The sequence below is a fragment of the Ictidomys tridecemlineatus genome, chromosome 10 (assembly GCF_052094955.1).
Source record: "Ictidomys tridecemlineatus isolate mIctTri1 chromosome 10, mIctTri1.hap1, whole genome shotgun sequence".
Taxonomy (NCBI): domain Eukaryota; kingdom Metazoa; phylum Chordata; class Mammalia; order Rodentia; family Sciuridae; genus Ictidomys; species Ictidomys tridecemlineatus.
Genome location: NC_135486.1, coordinates 139,142,061 through 139,155,680, shown reverse-complemented (window position 1 = coordinate 139,155,680; position 13,620 = coordinate 139,142,061). Strand labels below are relative to the sequence as shown.

The window sequence follows — 13,620 nt, the reverse complement described above, 5'->3', positions numbered from 1 at the left end:
TACATAGTTGTAGGCCTTCCTGGAACTCCAATGAGTTCATTCTCAGCCAGCAGGAGGGAGAGCAGAAAAGTTCTGAGTCTCCCTTATTTCAGTTAAGAGTAACTCCTATATTCCTTGCTGTATTTTCTCAAAAGAAAAAAAAAGGGGGGGGAAAAAAAAAAAGCTTGTGTTGATACTAAAAATAAATTCTAGAAAACAATATCAGGGATAATCTTGGTGGTTTGATATTATATTGAAAGCTACCAAAGTAAGCCCTTCATGATCTAGCACTTATATCCTGTTATACTTTTTTGTTTACATGTTTGTTTTCCAGATTACAGCTCATTCACCTGAGTCTCCTATCATCCAACACAGAGCACATAGCTAGAGTTTCCTAAGTGAATAAGTGAGTTCAAGAATGCTAAGTATTATCAAAATTGAGGCACTCTCACAGAGCTGATGACAGCGAACAACTAAAGATGAATCCCAGAAATAAAGAAAACAGCTGGCTAGCGAGCAAGCATTTCCCTGAGCAGCATTTATGGCAAAAATTTCTACAGAAGAAACGTGAATGGATGGTGGGGGATAAAAATGGCCTTGTAGCCAAGCATAGTGGTGCATGCCTGTAATCCCAGGGGCTCAAGAGGCTAAAGCAGGAGAATCACAAATTCAAAGCTAGCATAGCAATTTAGTGAGGCTCTAAGCAATTTAGTGAGACCTTAACTCTTAAATAATATTAAAATAGGGCTGGGGTATGGCTCAGTAATTAAGTGCCCCTGGGTTCAATCCTGGGGGAAACACATACACACACACATACACACACACATACACACAAAATCAAAAACAAACAAAAAAGAATGAGCTTGTAGGGCCAGAAGTGAAACATGCCTATAATCTCAAACTGCTCAGAAGTTTGAAGGAGAAGGATCACAAATTCAAGGTCAGCCTAGTCAATTTAGCAACATTTGAAAAGGAAGCAGCTCAGTGGTAGAGTACTTGCCTAGTATGTACCAGGTCCTGCATTTAATCCCCAGTTCTGCAATAAACAATAAATACATGGTCTTATGGGTGAATCAAACATGTGGTTCTCTGTGCTTGAATTCATTGTTTCCTATTTGAAGGAGAAATATTCCATTAATTGATTTTAAACCAGATTCCACACATAAGGCAGAGCACGTTTCAGATTTTGTTCTAAGGTCTCTGAAAGCCGATTAGTAGGAGGACACTATACTACCTTTTTTGTTTGTACTAGGCAGTGAACCTAACAGCACTCTATCATTAAACTATATTCCCAGGCCCCATCTTTTTTTCTTGCGGCGGCGGTGGGAGCAGTATCAGAAATTGGATTTAATTTCCAAGAGTATAATTTTTTATAACTATAATTAATTATAATTTTTATAATTCCCAAGAATTCAATTCCTAAAAATTACCCCAAATTGGGGTAATTAAATTGGGAATTAAATGTAACTTAATGTGCTTGTTTGTGGGCACTGCCTAGTTGAAGAACATGGAAGAAGAACTTAATTCAGTTTTATGCTGATAAACTGCTAGGAGGGTGGTGTTATTTTTTTCTTTTCAGTAAATTATTTCCATTAATCATTACCAAGGGGAAATTCAAACAGCCCAGAATATCAACTATCAACTGAAGACTTGATCAATAGGCAACAATGAATAGCTAAAAAAAAAAAAAAAAGTAGGTAGACAAGATGGGGAGGGCAACTATCCAATAGTTCATACACCAGGGAAAGTAGAGAAGCAGGCTTTCCAGGGTGGTAAGAGGTATTACTCAAGCCTTTTATCAGACAAAATGTTATACAGAAGGCTAATACATAAAGCAAATAAAGGGAAGCTTACAACACAGCAAAGGAAACAATTAGGAATGTGACAAGAGAATCCACAGAATAGGAGAAAATCTTTGCTAGCTACTCTTTTGACAGAAGATTAATATCTACACTACATAAAGAGCTCAAAAAAACTTACACCAGCCAGGCATGGTGGCACACACCTGTAATCCCAGCAGTTTGGGAGGCTGAGACTGGAGGATCGTGAGTTCAAAGCCAGTCTCAGCAATGTCGAGGCGCTAAGCAACTCAGTGTGGCCCTGTCTCTAAATATAACACAAAACTGGGCTGGGGATGTGGCTCAGTGGTTGAGTGCCCCCGATTCAATACCTAGTACCCCCACAAAGAGTACACCAAAAAATCAAATAAACCAATTAATAAATGAGCAAATGAATTCAACGACACTTCTAAAAAAAAGAAATGTAAATGGTCAATACATGAAAAAATGTTCAACATCTTTAGCAATTAAGGAAATGCAAATCAAAACTCCTGAGATTTCATCTTATACTAGTCAGAATGGCAGTCATCAAGAATATAAATAATAACAAGGGATTGGGGCTGCAGAACACTCGCCTAGCACATGTGAGGCCCTGGGTTCCATCCTCAGCACCACCAAAAAATAAAGGTATAAAAAAAAAGAATATAAATAATAGCAAATGCTAGAAAAGATGTAGAGAAAAAGGAATACTTTTACACTGTTGGTGGGACTGTAAATTAGTATAACCACTATGGAAATCAATACGGACACTCCTCAAAAGACGAGGCATGGAGTGGGGCTGGGGATATGGCTCAGTGGTAGGGCACTTGCCTAACATGCTCAAAGTCCTGGGTTCAGTCCCCAGCACTGCAAAAAAAAAAAAAAAAAAAAAAAGACTAGGCATGGATATACCAGATACACCATTCTTCAGTTTTATCATAAAGAATTTTTTTTAATATTTGTTTTTTAGGTGTAGATGAACACAACACAATGCCTATATTTTTATGTGGTGCTGAGGATCGAACCCAGGTCCCACCCGTGCTAGGTGAGTGCTCTACCGCTGAGCCACAATCCCAGCCCCTACCATACAGAATAAAAGTCATCATATACTACAGTAATACATGATACCCATGTTTATAGCAGCAAAATTCACAACAGTCAATTCACAACCAGACTAAGTGTCCATCAATGGACGAATGGATAAAGAGAATGTGACATATATATATAAATACATACACTGGAGTTTTAATCGGCCATGAAGAAAAATGAAATTATATTAATAAGTCAAACTCAGAGGGTCAAGAGTTGTATGTTTTTTCTTATATGGGAAGCTGGAGAGGAAAAAGAAAAACAAAGGTGGGGGAGCGGGTGAATATCCTAAAACTCAAAGGGAGATGAGTAGAGGAAAGGGACCAAGTGGTAAAAGGCAAAGAGGGAGGGGGAAAATCCTGTGGAGTAATATGAGTGATATTGGCCAAATTATATTGTTATATTCTGTGCATGTATAAATATGTAACAACAAATCCCATTAATATGTACAACTATAATAATGTATCAATTTTTAAAAATGAGAGGAAAAAAAGTGGAGTTTTCACTGTTAGAAAAGGGAGGCTTAGCAGCTCAGCTCCTCCAGGCCTCTCAGGACCACTGAGTTTGGCCTACCTTTGCTTATTTATGGTCTAGGGGAGACTGGACATTCATTTAACAGTTACCCTTTGCCATTTCATATGCCAAGTGACCAGTACCTCTAGGCAGGGCCTCTTAGCCGAAAATGTCCTAAAAAAAAAAAGTACCAGTGGGAAGCTGAATAGCCACTATTCCCAGGCCTGGGCTCAGGGTACTTCCTACTCTTTCACACTTCATTTCCAATAATCCAACAGTTTCTTAAAATCTTCATGCCCTTCCAGAAAGCAGGTGGTCTGTCTTCAACTCACTTGTACTTACTTCTAACCCTGAGTTTTGATTCTAATCAGCTGCAATGGATTATATAAGATCCCTGAGGGGCTGGGGATGTGGCTCAAGCAGTAGTGTGCTTGCCTAGCAAGTGCGGGGCACTGGGTTCGACCCTCAGCACCACATAAAAATAAAAATAAAGATGTTGTGTCCACCAAAAACTAAAAAATGAATATTAAAAAAAAAAAAAAAAGATCCCTGAGGGTAGACCATGAGCCTTAACATCTCTGCCTCACTCACACTAGCCAAGGAGGGTGCCGTAGCCTCAGACTGTGCCTCATTTCCTGGGAACCAGATTAGACCACTAGGAATATGCAGGAACATGCTGTCCCTTGGACAAGTACTCATGTACATCCCATAATAGCTGGTGTTCTGCAAAAGGCTGTTTATTTACAAAGGAATGTCCTTGAGTCTGTCTCTAGTCTTCCACCTAAATAACTGCTCATCTGAAGATACACAGTTGCACACTCCTGAAGATGAGGCCAAAGGTATTTGCCAGAATAATCCTTAAGACATTTTTGGTTGCATAATCCTTTGAGAATCAGATGAAGGCATGAGATCCTCATTCTAGGATAATCACATTTAAAAGTGTTGGCTTGGGGCTGGGGATGTGGCTCAAGCGGTAGCACACCCATCTAGCATGCGCGCGGCCCGGGTTCGATCCTCAGCACCACATACAAACAAAAATGTTGTGTCTGCCGAAAAACTAAGAAATAAAATATTAAAAAAAAAAAAGTGTTGGCTGTCCCATTCACGAGCAACTGTAGGACCCCAAGGTTCATCTGTGGACCCCAAATTTCAGATTAATAATCCCTATTCTAGACAGGAATGGTGGCACATGCTTGTAATCCCAGCAACTCAGGAGACTAAAGCAGGAGGATCACAAACTTGAGGTCAGCCTCAGCAACTTAGCAAGACCTGCCTCAAAATTTAAAAATTTAGAAAAAAGCTGGAGATACAGCTCAGTGGTAAAGCACCTCTGGATTCATTTCCCAATATTATTATAATCACCATTATCAACATCATTTGTAAATAGATGAAATGTTGGAAAACCAATACTGTTTTCCAGTACAATGTGAAATTTATTAGAAATGTAGAAAGAAATTTTCAGAGAAACTCAGCTGCATTCACTAATTGACTGTAAAATGTATAGTACAGGAATCAACATTTGGGGACTGGGGTTGTAGTTCAGTGATACAGCACTTGCCTAGCACATGTGAGGCACTGGGTTCCATCCTCAGCACCACATAAAAATAAATAAAGATACTGTGTCCATCTACAACTAAAAAAAATTTTTTTAAATCAATAACGTGTAAAAATAAATGAAGGCAATACTGTAAAGATAAAGCTAAAGAGGAACAGAGTAGAGCAGTCAAACAAGTGAAATTTCTTTCAGTATATAATACTGCTATACAAGCAATTTTATATTAAGGGTTCTAATTAACAATCCCTCTCTCTCTTTGTTGCTGCAAAGAATTGGCATTGTTTCCAGAAGTTCAAAATGTATTCATATACAGAAACAGTGCCTACTCTTGGCAGGGCATGGTGGCTGGTGGCGCACATCTGTAATCTCAATGACTCTGGAGGGTGAAACAGGAGGATTCCAAGTTCAAGGCCAGCCTCAGCAATTTATAGAGGTCCTAAGCACTAAGTAAGACACTGTCTGAAAATAAAAAATAAAAAAGGATGGTGATGTGGCTCAGTGCCCCTGGGTTCATCCCCAGTACTTTAAAAAAAAAGTGGTTTCATCTTGTTTTTACAAACACAAGTCAACTAGACATAATAATTAAAAAGCAGGTAATTGGGGGCTGTGGCTGTGGCTGTGGCTGTGGCTCAGTGGTAGCGCACTTGCCTGGCATGTGTGAGGCACTGGGTTTGATCCTCAGCACCACATATAAACAAATAAATAAGAATCTAACAACAATTAAAATTTTTTTTAAAAGAAGGTAATTGGTGGGGCGTGGCAGCACACACCAGTAATCTCAGAGGCTTTGGAGGCTAAAACAGGAAGAACACCAGGATCACCAGTTCAAGGCCAGCCTCAGCAATTTAGCAAGGCACTAAGCAATTCACCAAGACCCTATCTCTAAATAAAATATTTTAAAAGGACTGGGGATATGGGTCAGTGGTTAAGTTCCCCTGGTTCCAATCCTCCGTACCAAAAAAACTCAAGAAATTTAAAAATCAATGTAGACCCAGCACAGATGTACGATATTGCAATTTTCAATAGACTTGAGTGAGCTAAAGTAATGAATACTGTGCTTTCTGTAACTCATCTCATTGTCATTTCTAGAGTAGCTCATATCCTGACTCTGGTGCCAATACACCTCAAAAAAAGGAAATCAGGTCAGACAATGAAGGAATCACAGGATTTCCCTCTTCACATCCCCAGTTGGATTAGGTCATACAATGAACATGAATTTCCAAAACCTACAAATTCCCACACCCTCACCAGGGTTTTGGCTTAGAAACTGTATTTGAAAACTTCCAATTTCACCAAAAAAACGTGTAAATGCCCTATTGAACTGTGAATTTCTGGTAATTGAAGATTATGTCTTGTGATGTTTCTTGGAAAAAAAAAAAGAACTAGTTAGTAGACTTCTCCCCCTTCCCAAAGAAAGTAAATATTTTAATAAGAAAAACTGTAATCAAAGCACACTGGTTAGGGCTGGGGTTGTTGTTCAGTGGTAGAGCGCCTGCCTAGCATGTATGAGGCATTGGGTTCAATCCTCAGCACCACATAAAAACAAATAAATAAAATAAAGGTATTGTGTCCAACTACAAGTAAAAAAACATTACACACACACACACACACACACACACACACACACACACAGGTGACAGCTGGGTGTGGTAGCACACACTTGTAATCCCAGTTGACCTTGGAGGCTGAGGAAAGACGGCAAGTTTGAGGTCAGCCTAGGCAATTTAGTGAAACCTTCTCTCAAAAATAAAAGAGGTGGAGATGTAACTCCCCTGGGTTATATCCCCAGTACTGCAAAAACAAACAAAACACACACACTGGTTAAGGCTGAGGGTTTAGCTTTGTGGTAGAGTGCATGCTTAGCATGCACAAAGCCCTAAGTTCAATCCCCTTTATTAAAAAAAAAAAATATATATATATATATACATATATATATATATATATATTTTTTTTTTTTTAAAACACTGGTTAACTAACACCATACAGAAACTCAAAAGCACAAAGCCAGTAAGCTCAGGAGACCGAATACAGGAGGATCAAAAGTTTGAGGCTAGCCCCAGCAATTTAATGAAGACCTAAGCACTTATTGAGAGCCTCTTTCAAAAAATAAAAGGGCTGGGAATGTAGCGCCCTTCTGTTCAATCCCCAATACCAAAAAGGAAAAAATAACAACAATGGAAAAACCCAGTAAGCTCATTTCCTTCTACTTGACAGGACAGTTTAAGGGAAGACCGCTTAAAATAATCCATTCCTAGTCTGGAGAACTTCACTTAGTAGAGTACACAATATCTGGAGGCCAACTACCAGGTTCAAGACCATCTGTCGTTGTCTTCCTCGCGTGGGATGCAGGTCAAGTTACTTCACTGTGAATCTCTCCTTGAACCCATTTTGCAAGATGAAAACTATCATTTCACAAGGTTTTGGAAGGGGCTGACAGCAAGGGAACTTGCTCACCTGGAGAGCATCACCCAGTGTTTCTTTGCATCACACTCTGCCTGTTGTGGTTTACAGCGCCATCAGATAACACAGCAAGGATGAAGAGCCAAGGGCCACAACGACCGGCCCAGCAGAACTCATTTAAATGCATGACACAGACAGGCCTTGTGCAAAGAAGGTGCAAGGCACTGCTGGCAGTTTTTACTGGGCAATTAAGACACCCAGAGTGCCGTGCTTAGGAGGTGACAGGTGAATTGCCCGTCCAGACCAACCGGCTGCTCCTCCCAGTCCTGCACTCCGCACCGAGGCTGCCCGGGTCGCAGAGAAGCCCAGACAGCGGTCCACTGGGCACCTCCCGCCCAGGCAAGGCGCGAGAAGGCAGGACAGCGCCAGTGCCACGGTCGACCTCCGACGAGGCCGCCGGCCGCGACCCCGAGGTCACCTCGCCAAGCACGCCCGTGACACCAACAGGGGCTGGGCGCCGCCGACACGTCGTCCAGATTCATCGTCCGCGGTTTCGGCGTCCCTTACCACTGCCCGCGGCCCGCCTCGGCCGCCTGCGCCCTGCTCCTCGCCGTCCCCCGCGCGGTGTAGCCTCAGGCCGGCACTGGGACGGAGCCTCTGACCGCACTCCTGACGGCCCGGGCGAACTCCGGTCTCGCCGAGGGGGCGGCGCGGCCCGAGGGGTGGGAGAAAGACGGGGACGGCGCGGGCCACTCACCTGCCGCGGGTCTACTCGTCCCGAGCGTCCGCTCGTCAGCTCGCCTGCCAGCTACTCCCTCAGGCGAAGCCGCCGCCGCCGCCGCAGCCAAGCGGGCGGGCGCGAGGACGGCGCGACGTGCGCACGTCGCGCGGGGGCGGGTCCTGCGGGGGATACGCCCCCTGCGCGGAGCAGGCGGCACGTGGCTGCGCTTTCACGGCCGCTGGGCTTAAGCTAATGGTAGGGTCCACCAGAGCGAATGTGTTAACAAGGGCGGGTGCACTGGGCCACGTGTTTGTCTTTCCTGTTGTCTTCTAATCCTTTTATATCCGCTCGGTGTGAAAAACTGATGTGACTCCATTTTTGAAAAACCTGCCTGTATCTCAGAGCAGGGCCTGTCCAAAGTGTGTGTTGGGCGTGGTGACCCTTGTCCTTGGAAACCCATTCCAAGGCACGTAAGCTACCCTGCTGAGTCATTTGTCTGTACCAGATGTCCTTGACTCAGCAAATTCAAGTTTCTGAAAAGACCAAAAGAATGCTTGAGGCCTAATTCAGACAATAACAAAACCAATCAGAGTGAGACAGGGAAGACCTGAAATACCAAGCCCTCCTCCCAGTTGTTTGGGTGATGACCTGATTAGGCCACCCTGCAAGTTTAGCATATACACTCTAGCAACACCTAAACCAGTCAGTTCAAAGATATCCACCGTTTGTACTAACCAATCACCCTTACCCAACTTGTTCCCATCAATGAATGTGCTAATCAATGTTAAGAGTTGTTTGATTTCCTTGCCGTGTGAAATGATTTGCTGTATGATGTTGTGACACATAGAGTATCTTCCAAAAAAACCTATAAATTCTCACTGAAGTAAGGGTCAGGACTCACTCCTCTGGAACACTGTGTCAGAAATGGTTGTGAGTCCAGGCTCAAACTTGAAATAAAGACTTGTGTGACTGCATCAGACTCAGCTCTTGGAGGTCTATTGGAGTCCCATGAATCTGGCATTACAAGTGAAGTAAGGAGTCCATTCAGCGATGTAAGAACTGAGTTGTCAACCTTCTCGTCTCTTTCTGGGTCACTGGCTAGTTCAATATGTTAGCTATTCCTGTGCAGACCCACAGCAAAACATGTATGTGGATTCCGCCCACTTCTGCTACCAGTCTTGTATCTGGTTTCCCTGTGTTGGCCTTTCTCTGTTCTTTAAACAGCAAAACCAAATGGGATCCTCTCCTGAAAACTCTTTAATGGCTCCCCAGTACCCGCCTCTATCCTTGCCTTACTCTGCAAATCCACCCCCAGCCGTCAGTCTATGTGCTGTCACCATCTCTTAAGGCTCATCCGGAGCTGGACTCTACCTCCCTGCCTTCTCTGCTCCAGCCACATTGGTTTCCAGTACAGAACTGACTACAAATCACATGACAGCATTGGCAAAAATGTGGCAAATACCCAGTGTTCATGGGAATTTACTGAGGAAGGGGGAACAATTTAACAAAAATCTATTAAAATTTAATATCCAGGGGTTGGGGATGTGGCTCAAGCGGAAGCGCGCTCACCTGGCATGTGTGCAGCCCGGGTTCGATCCTCAACACCACGTACCAACAAAGATGTTGTGTCTGCCGAGAACTAAAAAAATAAATAAATATTAAAAAATTAAAAATAGGGGCTGGGGATGTGGCTCAAGCGGTAGCGCGCTCGCCTGGCATGCGTGAGGCCCGGGTTCGATCCTCAGCACCACATACCAACAAAGATGTTGTGTTCATCGAGAACTAAAAAATAAATATTAAAAATTCTTCTCTCTCTCTCTCTCTCTCTCTCTCTCTCTCTCTCTCTCTCTCCTCTCTCACAAAAAAAAATTAAAAAAATAAAAAATAAATAAATAAAATTTAATATCCAATAATTCCACTTGGGGAATGGAATTACTTTTTTTTTTTTAAGAGAGAGTGAGAGAGAGATAGAGTTTTAATATTTATTTTTTAGTTTTCGGCAGACACAACATCTTTGTTTGTATGTGGTGCTGAGGATCGAACCTGGGCCGCACGCATGCCAGGCGAGCACGCTACCACTTGAGCCACATCCCCAGTCCCATGGAATTACTTTTTGAGGGGCGTAGCTATTCCAGAGGCACACTTTGTGACACCAAAGAGGCACAAGCAAGAAGGTCACTGCCATACATAAAATGATGCTCCTGTTAAATAAAAATTAAAGGAGGCCATTGTTTTGGACTAAGCTCCTGTACTAGGCCCCAGCAGACCAAGCTAAAAATCAAAATGTCCCCTTTGGCTACAGTTTCACTTTACTAAACTTAAAAAAAGCTGTTTATGTAAACTTCCAAGAAATTCAGCATAGGGATGCAGTGGCTCATGCCCGTAATCCCAGCGGTTTGGGAGGCTGAGGCAGGAGGATTGTGAGTTCAAAGCCAGCCTCAACAATTTACTGAAGCCTTAAGCAACTCAGTAAGACCCTGTCTCTAAATGAAATTTAATAAAAGATTGGAGTTGCAATTCAGTGATTAACGAAAACATTAATTTAGGGAGATAACCGAATTTCCCTAACAGACCAGTTTTAATGGACAAGATAATGAAGTTCCCTCTGCCCTGATCCTTACCTAAAATGAAAATTCCCTCTGCCTTAATCCTTACCCAAAATGTAGCCTGAGGTGACCTAATGTTAACCAATCAGTTATTTTTCTATTGTTCTGTCTTCCTGTTACCACTTTACAAGGAAAGTGACTTTGAACTGCTCAGTCTTTTTTTTTTCTCCCTGCTTTCTTTAGTCCTTTACTGCTGAGCTCTTCAGAACACTTATTCTATTTTATGAGATCAAGTTGTGCAAAATTCTAGAACTGAAAAGCCAAAAAGCCAATTAAGATCTTTAAACTAGGGGCTGGGGATGTGGCTCAAGCCGTAGCGTGCTCGCCTGGTATGCATACCAACAAAGATGTTGTGTCCGCCGAGAACTGAAAAATAAATATTAAAAATTCTCTCTGTCTCTCTCTCCTCTCTCACTCTCTCTTTAAAAAAAAAAAAAAAAAAAGATCTTTAAACTAGGGCTGGGATTGTGGTTTAGCAGTAGATTGCTTCCCTAGCATGCATGAAGCACTGGGTTCGATCCCCAGCACCACATAAACAAAAAACAAAGGAACAAAAATCTGTAAACTAAATCATTATAATTCAGTCTGTAACTGTGGTCTATTTTATACTTGCTGTTCTGCCACTGCAACTTTTTTTTTTAACTTTTTATAGTCATTTTTTGTTGTTGTAGTAGATGGACACAATACCTTTATTTATTTATTTTTATGTGGTGCTGCGGATCCAACCTAGTGCTTCATCCCAGTCCCATGCAACTTATTTTTAAAAAGGACTGAAGGATATGGAAATGACAACTCCCAAAACAGTACGGCCTGACAAGAGGGAGGGTGGAAAAGACAACACACTGATAACATTGATCCTTTTTTTTTTTAAAATATTAATATTAGCTGGGCACAGTGGTGCATACTTATTTTTTTTTAAAGAGAGAGTGATAGAGGGAGAGAATTTTTTTAATATTTATTTTTTAGTTATTGGCGGACACAACATCTTTGTTTGTATGTGGTGCTGAGGATCGAACCCGGGCCGCACGCATGCCAGAGGAGCGCGCTACCACTCGAACCACATCCCCAGCCCCAAGATTGATCCTTTCCCAGTGACTGGACAATCCCTGGGAAGGAGATGTCCATCAAGTCTAAAACTGACAATCTCTGGGAAGGAGCTAAAACATCAATCCTTCCCCAAATAAATCTCTTTTCAGTGACAGTACTAGACGTTCATCCTTGCCCAGTAAAAACAAATGTCAAATTCTCACAACCTGTTCTCTGAATGTCCAAACTGATATGTTCAGTTAACGTCTGTCTTCAATGGTTAAATCAGCTCCCAGTGTGTATCCCAGGTAAACCCATACCTCCCCAGTAACCGGGGCCATTTTCTATCCAGAAATGCCTCAGTGCCTGATTGATTGACTCTGCTGCGGAATAAAGAGAAAGGAAAGCTTGCTGATCGTTTTGAGGAGTCCCCGTGTGCTCATAATGGTGCCAAAACTGTGTTGGTAATTTTTTAACCTTTTTTTTTAGTTGTAAATGGACACAATTTCTCTATTTTATTTATTTATTTTTATGTGGTGCTGAGGATCGAACCCAGTGCCTCACGTATATGAAGTAAGTGCCCCACCACTGAGCCGCATCCCCAGCCCCTGTGTTGGTAATTTTTGTTACAAGGACAAGTTTCTTTCTCTTCTCCCTGCTCCTCCCTAATCTCTCCTGCTCTGTAATCTCAGGGGAAACAGGATCACCTTTCTTTCCCATCCTAGGCAGATGTAACTGTCCTAGAGCACACACCCACCACAGGAAAGAAGTAATCCAAACTTGGGGATGGCACCCGAAGATCTCAGAATTGACTATGTGCCCAGTTAATAAGTGAGTTATAACTCTGTCAAAGAATTCATGGAATGTAGCCTTTGAACTACCTTAAAAAAAAAAAAAAAAAAAAAAAAAAAAAAAAAAAACGCCCTTTGCTCCCCCAGATGGGCAGAATCACAGCCCCTGGGACCAGAGTCCCCTGTGCTTCTCCTTTGCTAGTAAAGCAAGAAAACTTTTTCCTTTTTCTCAAAATCATGTTCTCATTATCGAGTTGGCATTTAGGATGAGGCCCGAGCTTTTGGTAATAGGTCCTACTGTCACCAGAAGAGGTCTGAGGAGTTCCCAGAGAGGGGGACCTCAACTCAGGACCACTAGGGTTCTTGACTAAAGAAATGAATTTAAGGACACATTGGTTTGAGACACAAACAAAAATTTGTTTAGGAAAGCAGAAACATTCAAGGAAGAATGCTGGCCATCTTGAGAGAAGTTGGGGTCCTCAGCTCTTCCTTTGAAGGAGAGTTGGCGAGGGGTGTGTGTTGGGGTTTGACACTGGTCAGTGCCTAGAAGGCTTACTATTCCTGAAGGTGAGATAAAAAGGACTTCAAAGAATGTGTTATGCTGGGGAAAGGGGAGGGAAACTGGCCACTGCCTCATCTCCAGTTTATATTTTATTTTTGTACAGGAGATTGAACTCAGGGGCACTTAACCAGTGAGCCACATCCCCAACCCTTTATTTAGAAAGGGTGTCTTGCTAAGTTGCTTAAGGCCTCACTAAATGCAGAGGCTGACTTTGAACTTGCAATCCTCCTGCCTTAGCTTCTGGAGCCCCTGGGATTACAGGATGAGCCACTGCGCCTGGCTCATTTTCCATCTTGAGATAGGGATCAAAACAGAAAGGATGCTGGGCTTGGTGGCATACACCTGTAATCCCAGCAGGTTAGCGCAGAAGGCTGGGGCAGGAGGATCTCAAGTTCAAAGCTAGCCTCAGGAAAAACGAGGCGCTAAGCAACTCAGTGAGACCCTGTCTCTAAATAAAATACAAAATAGGGCTGGGGATGTGGCTCAGTGGTCTCGTTCAATCTCTGGTTACCGCCCCCACAAAAAAAAAAAAAAAAAAAGGAAAGAAAAGAAAAGAAAAAG

General features: G+C 42.5%; 1 protein-coding gene across 2 annotated transcripts in view; it reads right to left on the bottom strand.

Annotated features, from left to right (window-relative positions):
- The window catches only part of Hmox2 (heme oxygenase 2), a 29,212-nt gene extending 20,950 nt beyond the window's left edge, over positions 1-8,262 (bottom strand). The window contains exon 1 of one of the 2 annotated variants that reach the window (XM_078024900.1): positions 8,111-8,262. The gene's annotated coding sequence lies outside the window, so the exon portion shown is untranslated. The remainder of the gene's footprint in view (positions 1-8,110) is intronic. The other variant, XM_078024901.1, reaches the window with a different exon arrangement.
- Positions 8,263-13,620: the final 5,358 nt, after the last annotated feature.